Here is an 11292-nt window from a genome sequence, read left to right as displayed (position 1 = left end):
TAACTGTTTTATATCATTGAAACTTTGCAGTTTAGTCAAAAAAAATCAGGTTTTTTTGAATTTCAAAATAACTTCATCAGTTTCTATCTTTATTGCATCTTTGAGATCTTATAATTTATTTTCCTCACTCTATTCTTCTATAAACTTTGACTTTTAAACTCTTTCCAAATTTATATTTAACTAAGGAGCTAAATAGTAAGTGGAGAAAGGATTTCTCAGGCAGAAAGAAACAGAAGTTGGAAGAAAAAACTGAGTAATAGATACACGTTGGCACAAAATAATATTAAAATTGAAATAATTCTCCATTAAACTTTAATTTTGGATATTCCACTGCTAATTCATTGTAATAATTCTTTATATTCTTTGTTCCAATAGAATTAACTTATAGAAACAAATTTTGTATTAATTAATTCTAAGTGGTTTTCTATTAGCGTCTAGCTTATTACTAATATATTAAATGTGATTTATTTTATAATAAAGTATTAATAGATGTTTCAAAATTTATGAATCCATTTAAAAGTGGAAGCTTCTTTTTACTTTAGTAATTACCCTTAAAAACTGTTAAGAAAAATTTCTGAGTCAGATGGACAGAAAAAGAGACAATGGCATGGTTCCTTTTTTTGTCTGTTTTTCATTTTATTTTTCCCCCCATATTTGTGATAGAGCACATGTGTGTAATAGAAGAGAGAGAGAGAGAGAGAGAGAGAGACAGAGAGAGAGGAGAGCTCTCCAAAAGGTGGGTCACACTGTGATCTCCTTCTTCCATTCCTCTGGCTTGACAGTATTTATGTTCCTGCATATTTGTTTCTGGCTGAAGGAGTCAGGAACTCAACCTTAGCCACCATGAGGGATCTAACTTCTCTTGAGTAGTGTTTTATCACATCACAGAGTTGATCCTTTATTTGTTTATTTATTTATTTATTGAGAGAGACACAGAAAGAAGCACCCTCTCTGTACTTCTCAATCATGCTGTAGTCGCTCCCCAGAGACCAGCTAGGCAGGATCATGGCTCTGCACACAGCATGTTCCAGTTAACCAGAATCTAAATCCTCAGTCTTCCACTGACTTCCAGCATTGCAGTGTGACATTCTGCTGCCTATACCATCTTGGGCTGGCCAGCATGGCTCCATTCTGAAGAAAGAAAGACAACTCTCAGGGCTGGCAGGTGGCGTGGTGGTTATGGTGCTGGACTTCCACGTGGCTGGACCACAGTTTGAGTCCTGGATCTGGCAGCTTGCTTTCTCACTCTCTCTCTCTCTGTCTCTCCTTGGTCAAACTGAATAATAATAATAATAATAATGATAATAAATAAAATAAATAATTCTTAAAAAGAGAAAACAACTCCAAGAGAGCAGAAAATATCCTTAAACTGAGTAAAAGTGGTTAATCTTAGAAGATATCTTATTGAAAGATTATGAGAAAATATAAAATATTGTAGTGGAATGTAAACCATAAAAAATAGTATAGTTGTTTGATGATTTTCATTACTTGTCTGATAATAAGAAGCTAAAAATGAGTACATATTATATACTCATTTGTCAGAAGCTTACTGAGAGTCCATGATCTACCTAGTATTGTTCTAGGCTCTGGGGACAGAACACAAAATGGAACAGGTCAGCATGGAGATTACAGTGTGCTGGGAACATCCAGAGAAAGAGACATTAGAATTAACTCAGACACTAACACAACAGTACAACACCAGGGGCTGAGAAAGTGCTTAAGTGGGCTGGCCCAAGACCTGAAGATTAAGGCAGACAATCCCACATAGCTGACCACACGGTTTGATTTCTGGACCCGTCAGCTTGAGAAACATTCCAGACATGTGTCCATGTCCAAAATCCTCAAAAGAGGGACAGGTGGAGTAGAAGGGATTATGATGTGACCATTCCCCATTGGGGACTATTTTCTCATTTTTTTTCTCTCTATCTGGCTGTCTCTCTCCAATGAGTGCAATAAAGAAATGAAGAAAGGAAGGTAGGAAGGGAGGAAGGAAGGAAGGGAGGAAGGGAGGAAGGGAGAAAGGGAGGAAGGGAGGAAGGGAGGAAGGGAGGAAGAGAGAAAGGGAGGAAGGGAGAAAGACATGTTTAGGTATCATGAACCCCTTACACCGGAAAGTGAAAGTCAGTAGCTCTGCCAAATGGATACAATCACCTTCCAGTTCATGCAGTTCTCTCTGTCCTTTTTTTCCCCAGAGAGATTTTTGCTGCAGGGCATGTGCACTTACTGTGAGACAAAGACAGAGAGACAGAAAGTGAGAAATCAACCAATTTGGAAAGCAGATGGAGGATCCTTAACAATATAAAAATAGAACCCCCATATATTCCAGCAATTCTGCTTCTGAAATCAGTGCCTCAAAGAGTTATATCCTTATCTGCTGCCAATAATGTATATGGTAATGTCTTTGACTTGACTAATATGCACTATATTCATGCTGGAAAAATCATGTTTTACACTGTAAATATGTACCGTGATTAAATATAAATTTCAAATAATAATAAATAAAAATTTTAAAAGTTATGAGAAAAAATTTAAAGGAGAAATAATAAGTTTTCTGTAGTTCTTTTGAAAAAATTTGAGTTATATTTTACTATTAAAATGTATAGGGCTGGCAGTACATACCAGTTAATTTAAAACTCAAGAAATTTGAAGTATTGTGCTTCTAGGTATGTAACTATATATAGGCAAAGGACTGTGAAAAAATAGATATCTATGGCTAATGTGAAAAGGAAGTCTATCCTAAACTGTTTATATATATATATATATTAATAAGCTTAAATTCTAAAAGTTAAAAAAATAAAAAAGAGGCATCTGCACTGCATGTTTAATGCAGCACTGTTTATTTTACTCAAGATATGGGTTCAAGTGTTCATCAACAAAAGAGTGGGAAAAAAATGTGGCACATACACACAATGGAATATTTTTAACCATGGATGAGAATAAAAGCCTATCATTCATAGCAATATGAATGAACTAGAATGACATTACATGAAATTAATCAGAAAGACAATGATTGCATTACCTCACTCATACATAAAACAAACAAACAAACAAATCTAAATTCTTAATAGTACAGAATAGAATAGTGGTTACCAGAGACTGGGGTGGAATGGGAGAAATAGGTTAATAGGTAGAGGTAAAGTTAAATAAAAGGAATAATTCTTTTTTTAATATTGTGCTGAATAGTGATTTTTGTTAATAATATTGTATCATAAATGTAAAAATAGCTAAAAGAGAGAATTTTAAATATTCTCACCATAAGGAAATGATTAATTGTGGAGTTAATGGATATGTTAAAACCAGCTTGATCATTATACAGTGTATAAAGTATCAAAAATCACACTGTACCTTATAAATATATATGACTACATCTCAAAAAAAAAATTAAAAACTCGTTGCCAAAAAGAAAAAATTGCAATTGATTTTAAACTAAATTAAAAACTTTGTTTTTACCCGTAGATAAAAATATTTATTGCTGTGTCCTGCATAAAAGCCAGAGAAATAAATAAGTATTCTTTTGTTTGTTTGTTTGTTTTAAGGTTTTTGTCATAGTAAGTGTGTGCTTGCCAGAGAGCAGAGAGACAGAGAGACAGTGAGAGAGAAGGTGAGAAATTACCTTCCAGGGGGAATGGCCACACCACAATCCTTTCACTTCCGCTTTCCCCCTAGGATTTTGGGCACACATGTACACATGCCCAGTATGAGTTTTAGGTCACCAGATCCAGGACTCGAACTGTGATTGGCCATGTGGGAGTCCAATGCCTTAACCAGTACACTACCTGCTGGCCCCAAGTTTTCTATGAATTTTTCACTGAAATTAATTTCTGTTAAAGTAAAAAAAGAACAGGTACTTGATAATATAGGTTAACCATCTGCTTTATATTCTCTCTACTACACCTGTCTATATCTGTATCATCTATATCTTGCTATATTATTTAAATCTTCGTATCTATTAACTATACATGTATGTGTGTATGCATATGCATGCGATTCTTGAAACAATCAACTCTAAGTGTGTGCATATACATGGCTTTTGAAGTATCAAATCCTTAAGTATTTTATATTTTTTACTTATTTACTCTTTATTTCATAGCAAAAATGGGATCAAAGTATGATCTCACTATTATATAAGTGTAATTAGCAATTAATTTCCAATTGCATTTATTTTTCTTTATTAGCATCTGTCAAAATCAGTAAGATAATGCAACCTAGTTTCAGAAGGCAACACCAGATTAGAATGGAAAAACTGTACAGCAAGATGAAAGGTGCTAAGAAAACGGGTTCATCAGGGTCAGCAGGTGGCATAGTGGTTAAAGCACTGGATTCCCACATGGCCGACCACAGTGTGATTCCCAGATCTGGCAGCTTGAAGATGACTCAGAGCATCTGTGCGTGCATGTCCAAATCCCAGGAGGAAAATGGAGGAGAAGGGATTGTGGTGCGGCCATCCCTCCAGGGAATGCTTTCTCACTTCCCCTCTCACTGTCTCTCTCTGTTTCACTCCTCTCTGGTGGGCACATGCATCCATAGCAAAAACCTAAAGAGAAAGTTAAAAAAGAAAACTGGTTCATTACAATTAAATACTCTTAATAAATTTTCCCCGATGCTAGAGTAATAGAAAGCTAAATATAAAATTCTCAGCTGTTTCATCTATACCATCGAATCTAATACAACTTAGAAACAAAATTTTAAAATCACCTCTTATTGGACAAACCCTTAAATATATAACCGGGAATGGAATATGAAATAATGTAATACCAGTTTCTCACCTAGGAAATAGCGGATGGTCTAAAATGCTCATCGTTGGGCTCTCTAAACCTGCCCTTGTTTTTGTTGCCGTTGTTGTTAATAAAATTCTATAGTGGCATTTTTACTTGGAAGGAAAAATTATTTGACACAAGCAGAATTGCCAAGGACTGTCATATATTGAGAACGACAAATGACAAAGAGCTGAGTCACTTTAAAAATGCCATGCAGACAGCGATGGGTTCAGGCACTAAACTGAAGGAAAGCGAGCTTGGTGGAAATAGGTCAACACACCCACTGCAGCAGTCCTTCCGTGACAAAATGACCAATAGGTGTGGGTGTTCACATTCTTGGTAAGTGTCCTGTTTATTCTCAGAGGTTGGATATTGGTGACCTTCATATTAAATACTTTGTTTTTTATTTCAGATACTATGGTTTTGAGATATTTACTTCTGTTTAATTTTAATATGGTGTTGTTATAAAGCTCATGCTTTTTGTATTTGCCTTAAACTTTCAACATTGCTCAAAATAGTCATCTGAATATGTAAGCGTCAAGGGATATACTGTATTTTTCGTGAAGTATCATTGCTGAAATTTTAAAAAATCAATTCTGTATAAAATTTAAACCTCTGAAAATAAAACTTCATTAAACTCAATCAGATTGAACACTTTTATAATTCAAGGAGTATTAAAAAAGGGATATTGTGAAATATCATATAATATGTTAATATATATTAATCATGGGCTAAGAAAATGAGAAAGTTTTACTTACACATGATCATAAAACAGCACGTTATTGTTGCTGTATGGACATTGTTTTCATCTTAGGCTATACAAAATGTATAAATGGTGGGCCAAAAGTGAGGTATGATTTTTTTTCCCCTGGATCAAATAGCTTTTTTCTAAGAATATTTTAGAATATAGCATATTCTAAGCTCTCAGGAAGAATAAGTTTTATATCACTGAGATTAAAGTGAAAGTGACTGAAAAATGTCTTATATGAAGACAGATAAGCACACTATGGCTGCTCAAATATGGTTGCATTTTTACGGGAGTAAAAGGTCTTATAAACCTCTTCCTCTCTGCTTCGCATTTCCATTGATTCCATGTACCTGGGCTGACATAATTCCATGTACCTGGACATACGTATTCTTAGATTTTTTTTTTTTTTAGGTGTCCAAAGGCCTATGGTTTTTTTTTTCTTTTCTTTTCTTTTTTTGGAGAGGTTTTTGCTATAGGGCGCGTGTGCTCGCCAGACAGACAGAGAGACAGAAAACGAGAAATCACCCCCCAGGGGGATGGCCACACCGCAATCCCTTCTTCTCCATTCTCCTCTCGGGATCCTGGGCACGCACGCACACGCGCCCAGCGTGAGTTTAAGCCACCGGGTCCAGGACTCGAACCATGGTCGACTAAGTGGGAGTCCAGCAACATAGCCATTACGCTAACTGCTGGTCCCGGCCTATGGTTATTTTTGCATGTATACTCCAGTGAATTAAAAAAAGCATTTATGAATTTTGCTCAAACCTAAATCTCTAGCTGTTTCTGAGATATAATAATGTTCTATAAATATATCTAGTGTTCTGGGACTAGCAAATGGCATAATGGTTATGTGACTGGACTCCCATGTTTTTAATCAGAGTTCGAGTCTTGGACCTGGAGGCTTGAAACTCATGCTGAGCTCTTGTGCCTGTGTTCCCAAAATCTCAAGAGGATAATGGAGGAGAAGAGATTGTGATGTGGCCATCCACCCAGGGGGTGATTTCTCACTTTCTGTCTCTGTTTTTCTCTGTCTCTCTGGTAAGCACACACTCTCCATAGCAAAAATCTCTCTCTTAAAAAAAAAAAATCTATCTAGAGTTCTGTAACTCTACGTACTTCTTTACTGAAGAATTAAATTTCTAACAACTAACCTTATTTATGCTATAACTCAGGCAACCAGGTAGCTTCCAAAAGTTCTATCTGAAAGGGAAGAGATACTCTGATAAATTTTAAAGCTTAGACTAGGACTTCCCCAACTGGGAGGCACCTTGAAACAATCTTTAACTATTTAACAGTATTTAAAAATTTCATTGATATTCGAGTACACATTCAAAAACAATTTAAATTGTAAAGTTACCAATTTGTTCTTGAGTGACTTCCTAGTTTGTATCTTTGGAGGAACTTTCCCACTTTATTCAAAGGGCTGAGTTTATGAGTATAAGGTACTTTATAATATCCTTGTAATAATTTTCAAATGCTTCTGTGTCTATAGAGCTAGTCTCTTTCTTTTTTCTTCCCCTGAATTGGCGATTTGTGTATCTATTACTCATTTCTCTTTATTTCTCATCAGTCTGGATAGAGATTAATGAACTATATTACTCTTTCCAAAAAGACCAGCTTTAGACTTCATTGATTTTCTGTCTTGATTTTCTATTTTTAATTTCATCAAAGTTTTCTCATAAATATATTTTTAAATTTTTAATCTTTTTGCCTATCAACTTGACAGCTATGTCTTTTAAAAACAATTTTATTGAGGTATGATTGACATAATGAAAGCTGTATGCATAATATTTAATGTATACAATTTGTTGAAATTGGATATAAAACTAAACTCATGAACCCATCTGTACAATCTATGTCAAAAACACACCAGTATCTCCAATGTTTTTTCCCCTCTGTGTAGCATTCTTTTTTATAGTAAGAGAACTCAATATAAAATCTAGACTTTTAGCTCATTTTAAAGTATGTAATAAAGTATTTTTAAATATAGATACAGTGGTATACAGTAGCTCTCTAGGGTTTACTCATCTAGCATAACTGAAACTTTGGGCCCTTTGATTAATACCTCTGAATTTTCTTTTCTCCCCAGAATCTGGCAACTATCAGTCTATTCATTTTGTCTGTGATTTCTCATGTAAGTGGTGTCATGTATTTGTTCTGCATTTGACTTGTACCATTTAGTATAATGTCCTTTAGGTTCATCCATATTTTTATAAATGGCAGGATTTCCTTTGTTTTTAAGGCTAAATGATATGCCGTTGTACATGTATATAATGTGTGTGTGTGTGTGTGTGTGTGTGTGTGTGTGTGTGTATACAGAATTCATCAAATTGATGAGGATTTGGGTTGCTTCCATATCTTGGCTGCAGTGAACATAAGAGTGCTCATATCTCATGGAGATCCCAGTTTTGATCATTTCAGATCAATATGCGTAAGTAGATTACGAATCATATGGCAATTCTGTTTTTATTTTTTTGAGACATCCGTGTACTGTTTTGCAATTGCAGCTGCACCATTTTTGTATTTCCAACAACAGTGTGGAAGAGTTCTCTTTCTTTCCTCCACATCTTTCTCAACACATTTTCCTTTTAAAAATAAGAACTGTCCTATCAAGTATGAAGTGAAATGGTTTTGAATATAGTTTTGATTTGTATTTCCCTGATGACTGGTGAAGTTGAGTATATTTCTACAGATCAGTTGGCCATATGTATGTATTTTTGGAGAACTATTCAACTCCTTTGTTCATTTCTTACTTGGTTTAATTGTTTGTCTACTTATCCATTGAGTTGTAAAAGTTCCTTATTATGTGGGAAACTGTTTATCTGCTAAATGGTTTGTAAATGTCTTCTTCCATTTCATAAGTTACCTTTTCATTTTGTTGATTGTTTCCTTTGCTGTGCAGAAACTTTAGTTTGATGTGGTACCATTTTTTTTTCTGCTTTTGTTCTCTGTACTTTTGGTGTCACATCCAAGAAATCATTGCAAGAGAAAGATCGAAAAGTTTTCCCTCTATGTATTCTTCTAAGAAATTTAATGTACAGTCTCAGGTCTTGACGTTTAAAATGTCATTCCATTTTGAGTTGTTTTGTGTCTGGTATATGATAAGGGCCAAACTTGAAATGAACAAATTTCTATATAAACATACAATATATCAAAACTGAGTTTAGGGAACCAGCAGTTAGCGTAATGGCTATGTCGCTGGACTCCCACGTAGTCGACCGCGGTTCGTGTCCCGGACCCGATGGCTTAAAACTCACGCCGGGCGCGTGTGTGTGCGTGCCCACAATCCCGAGAGGAGAATGGAGGAGAAGGGATTGTGGCATGACCATCCCCCCTGGGGAGTGATTTCTTGCTTTCTGTCTCTATGTCTCTCTCTGTCTGTCTGGCGAGCACACGTGCCCTACAGTGAAAATCTCTCAAAACAAAACAAAACAAAACTGAGTTTAAAAAAAAAAAAGAAATAGACTGAACAGAACAATAACAAAAACAATAAAAAGTTTTTGCATTAGTAATCAAAAACTCCCCATATGACTTCACAGATTAATTTTGCTCTTTTAAAAATTTTACTTATTTACTTTGTTTGTTTTTTTTCCATAGAGCATGTGAGCTTGCCAGTGGGATGGCTATGCCACAGTTCCTTTCCTCTGTTCTCCTCTTGGGATTTTGGGCACACATGCACATGTGCCTGGCATTATTTTCAAGCCACCAGATCGGAGACTTGAACCACAATCAGCCATGTGGGAGTTCAGCACCTTAACCACCATACCTCCTATTGGTCCCTCTGCTAATTTTTAAATAAGAATTAGTTCCAATACTTCTTAAATTCTTCTTAAAAATTGAAGAGAAGGGAATACTTCCCAATTATTTTTATGTGGCCAGCATCATCCTAATACCAAAGTAGGGCAAGGATATTATAGAAAAGGAAAACTGCAGGTCAATTTCACTGATTAGCACATGCACAAAATTACTCCATAAAATATTGTCAAACAGAATTCAACACTACATCAAAAGGATCATATACCATGACCAATTGGATTTATTCTTGGGTTCAGTATATACATCTGATTCAAAGTCATACTAAACATTAACATAATAAATAATAAATATCACATGTTTATCTTTTTTTTGGGGGGGACTTTTCGCTATAGGGCATGTGTGCTCAACAGAAAGACAGAGATAGAGAGATAGAAAGTGAGAAACCACTCCCCAGGGGGATGGCCATGCTGCAATCCCTTCTCCTCTATTCTCCTATTGGGATCTTGGGCACGCACACACATGCACCTGGTGTGAGTTTAAATCACCAAGTCCGGGACTCCAACCGCAGTCCACTACATGGGAGTCCAGAGACAGCCATTGCACTAACTGCTGGTCCCACATGTTTATCTTGATAGATACATAAAACACTTGCCAACACTTAACCTCCTTTTATGATAGAGACTTTCAACAGATTATACGGATTATTTATAGAAGGAATTTACCTTAACACAATAAAGATCATATATGAAAAGTCCACAGATTACATTATGATGGATAGTAAAAGTGGAGAACATTTTAAGTTCTAAGACAAGGCAAGATTGTGGTCTCTTGCCACTTGAATTCAACACAATGCTAGAAGTTCTAATCAGAGAAATTAAGCAGTACAAAAGAAAAATAAAAGGTATTCAAATCATAAAGAAGTTAAATGATCTTTCTTTGCAGAGGAAATGCTTTTATATAAGTGAAAAAACATAAGAACACCCTAAAACCAAACCAAACAAAAACCCTCTTGGATCTAGTAAATGAATTTGATAAAGCTGTAAGATACAAAATCAACATACAAAAGTCAGTTGCCTTTCCAAACACCAACAACAAACTATCCAAAAAAGAATTTAAGGAAACAGGCTAGTACATGGTGCAGAGGTTAAAGTAGCTGGATCCCACATGGTTGACCATATGGTTCAAGTCTTGACCAACAGCTTGAGGAAACATGCCAGGCACACGTGCATGCATGTCCAAAATCCTGAAAAGGGGAGAATTGGGATAGGGATTGTAGCATGATCATCTCCCATTGGGGGTGCTTTCTCAATTCCCCCCCGCTCTCTCTCTCTCTCACAAGTGCATGTGCCTTCTGGCAAAGTGTTAAAAAGTCACATTTACAATAACACAAAAATATACTTAAGAATAAATTTAACCAAGGAGACGAAACACTTGTACACTGAAAATTATAAAATACTAATGAAAGATGTTAATGCAGACACAAATAAAGAACAAAAGATATCTCATATTCATGGGTTAGAATAAACAATATTGTTAAAATGTCCACACTACCTATGAACTCAATCTAATACCTTTCAGAATTCCAGTGTCATTTTTCACATTAAAAAAACTGCTAAAATTCACATGAATTTTAAAAGACTAAGAAAAGCCAAAGAAATTATGAGGAAAAAGAATAAAGTGTAAGGTATCACACGTCTTGATTTCAGGCTGTATTGCAAAAAGATACAATAATCAAAATTGTATGGTACTGGTATGAAAACAGGTCTACCACTAAAATAGAAGAATAAAGAGCCCCCAAATCAATCCATGCATACACAGTCCATTGATCATCAACAAGGGTGGCAAGGACACACAGGGGGGATGCACAGTCTCTTCAGATAAATGGTGTGAAGAAAGTTGGATATCTACATGTAAAATAATTAAATTGCTCTTTTTTATTATTATTATTTTCTTGTTTCTGCTTGAGTTGTGTTCAGTTTGCTCACTTCCTTCATACTTTTTAAAAGAAACTTACATTTCTGATTCGTTATC

The sequence above is a fragment of the Tupaia chinensis genome, unplaced genomic scaffold, assembly GCF_000334495.1.
Source record: "Tupaia chinensis unplaced genomic scaffold, TupChi_1.0 Scaffold139422_1, whole genome shotgun sequence".
Taxonomy (NCBI): Eukaryota; Metazoa; Chordata; class Mammalia; order Scandentia; family Tupaiidae; genus Tupaia; species Tupaia belangeri.
This window is presented reverse-complemented; position numbering follows the sequence as displayed.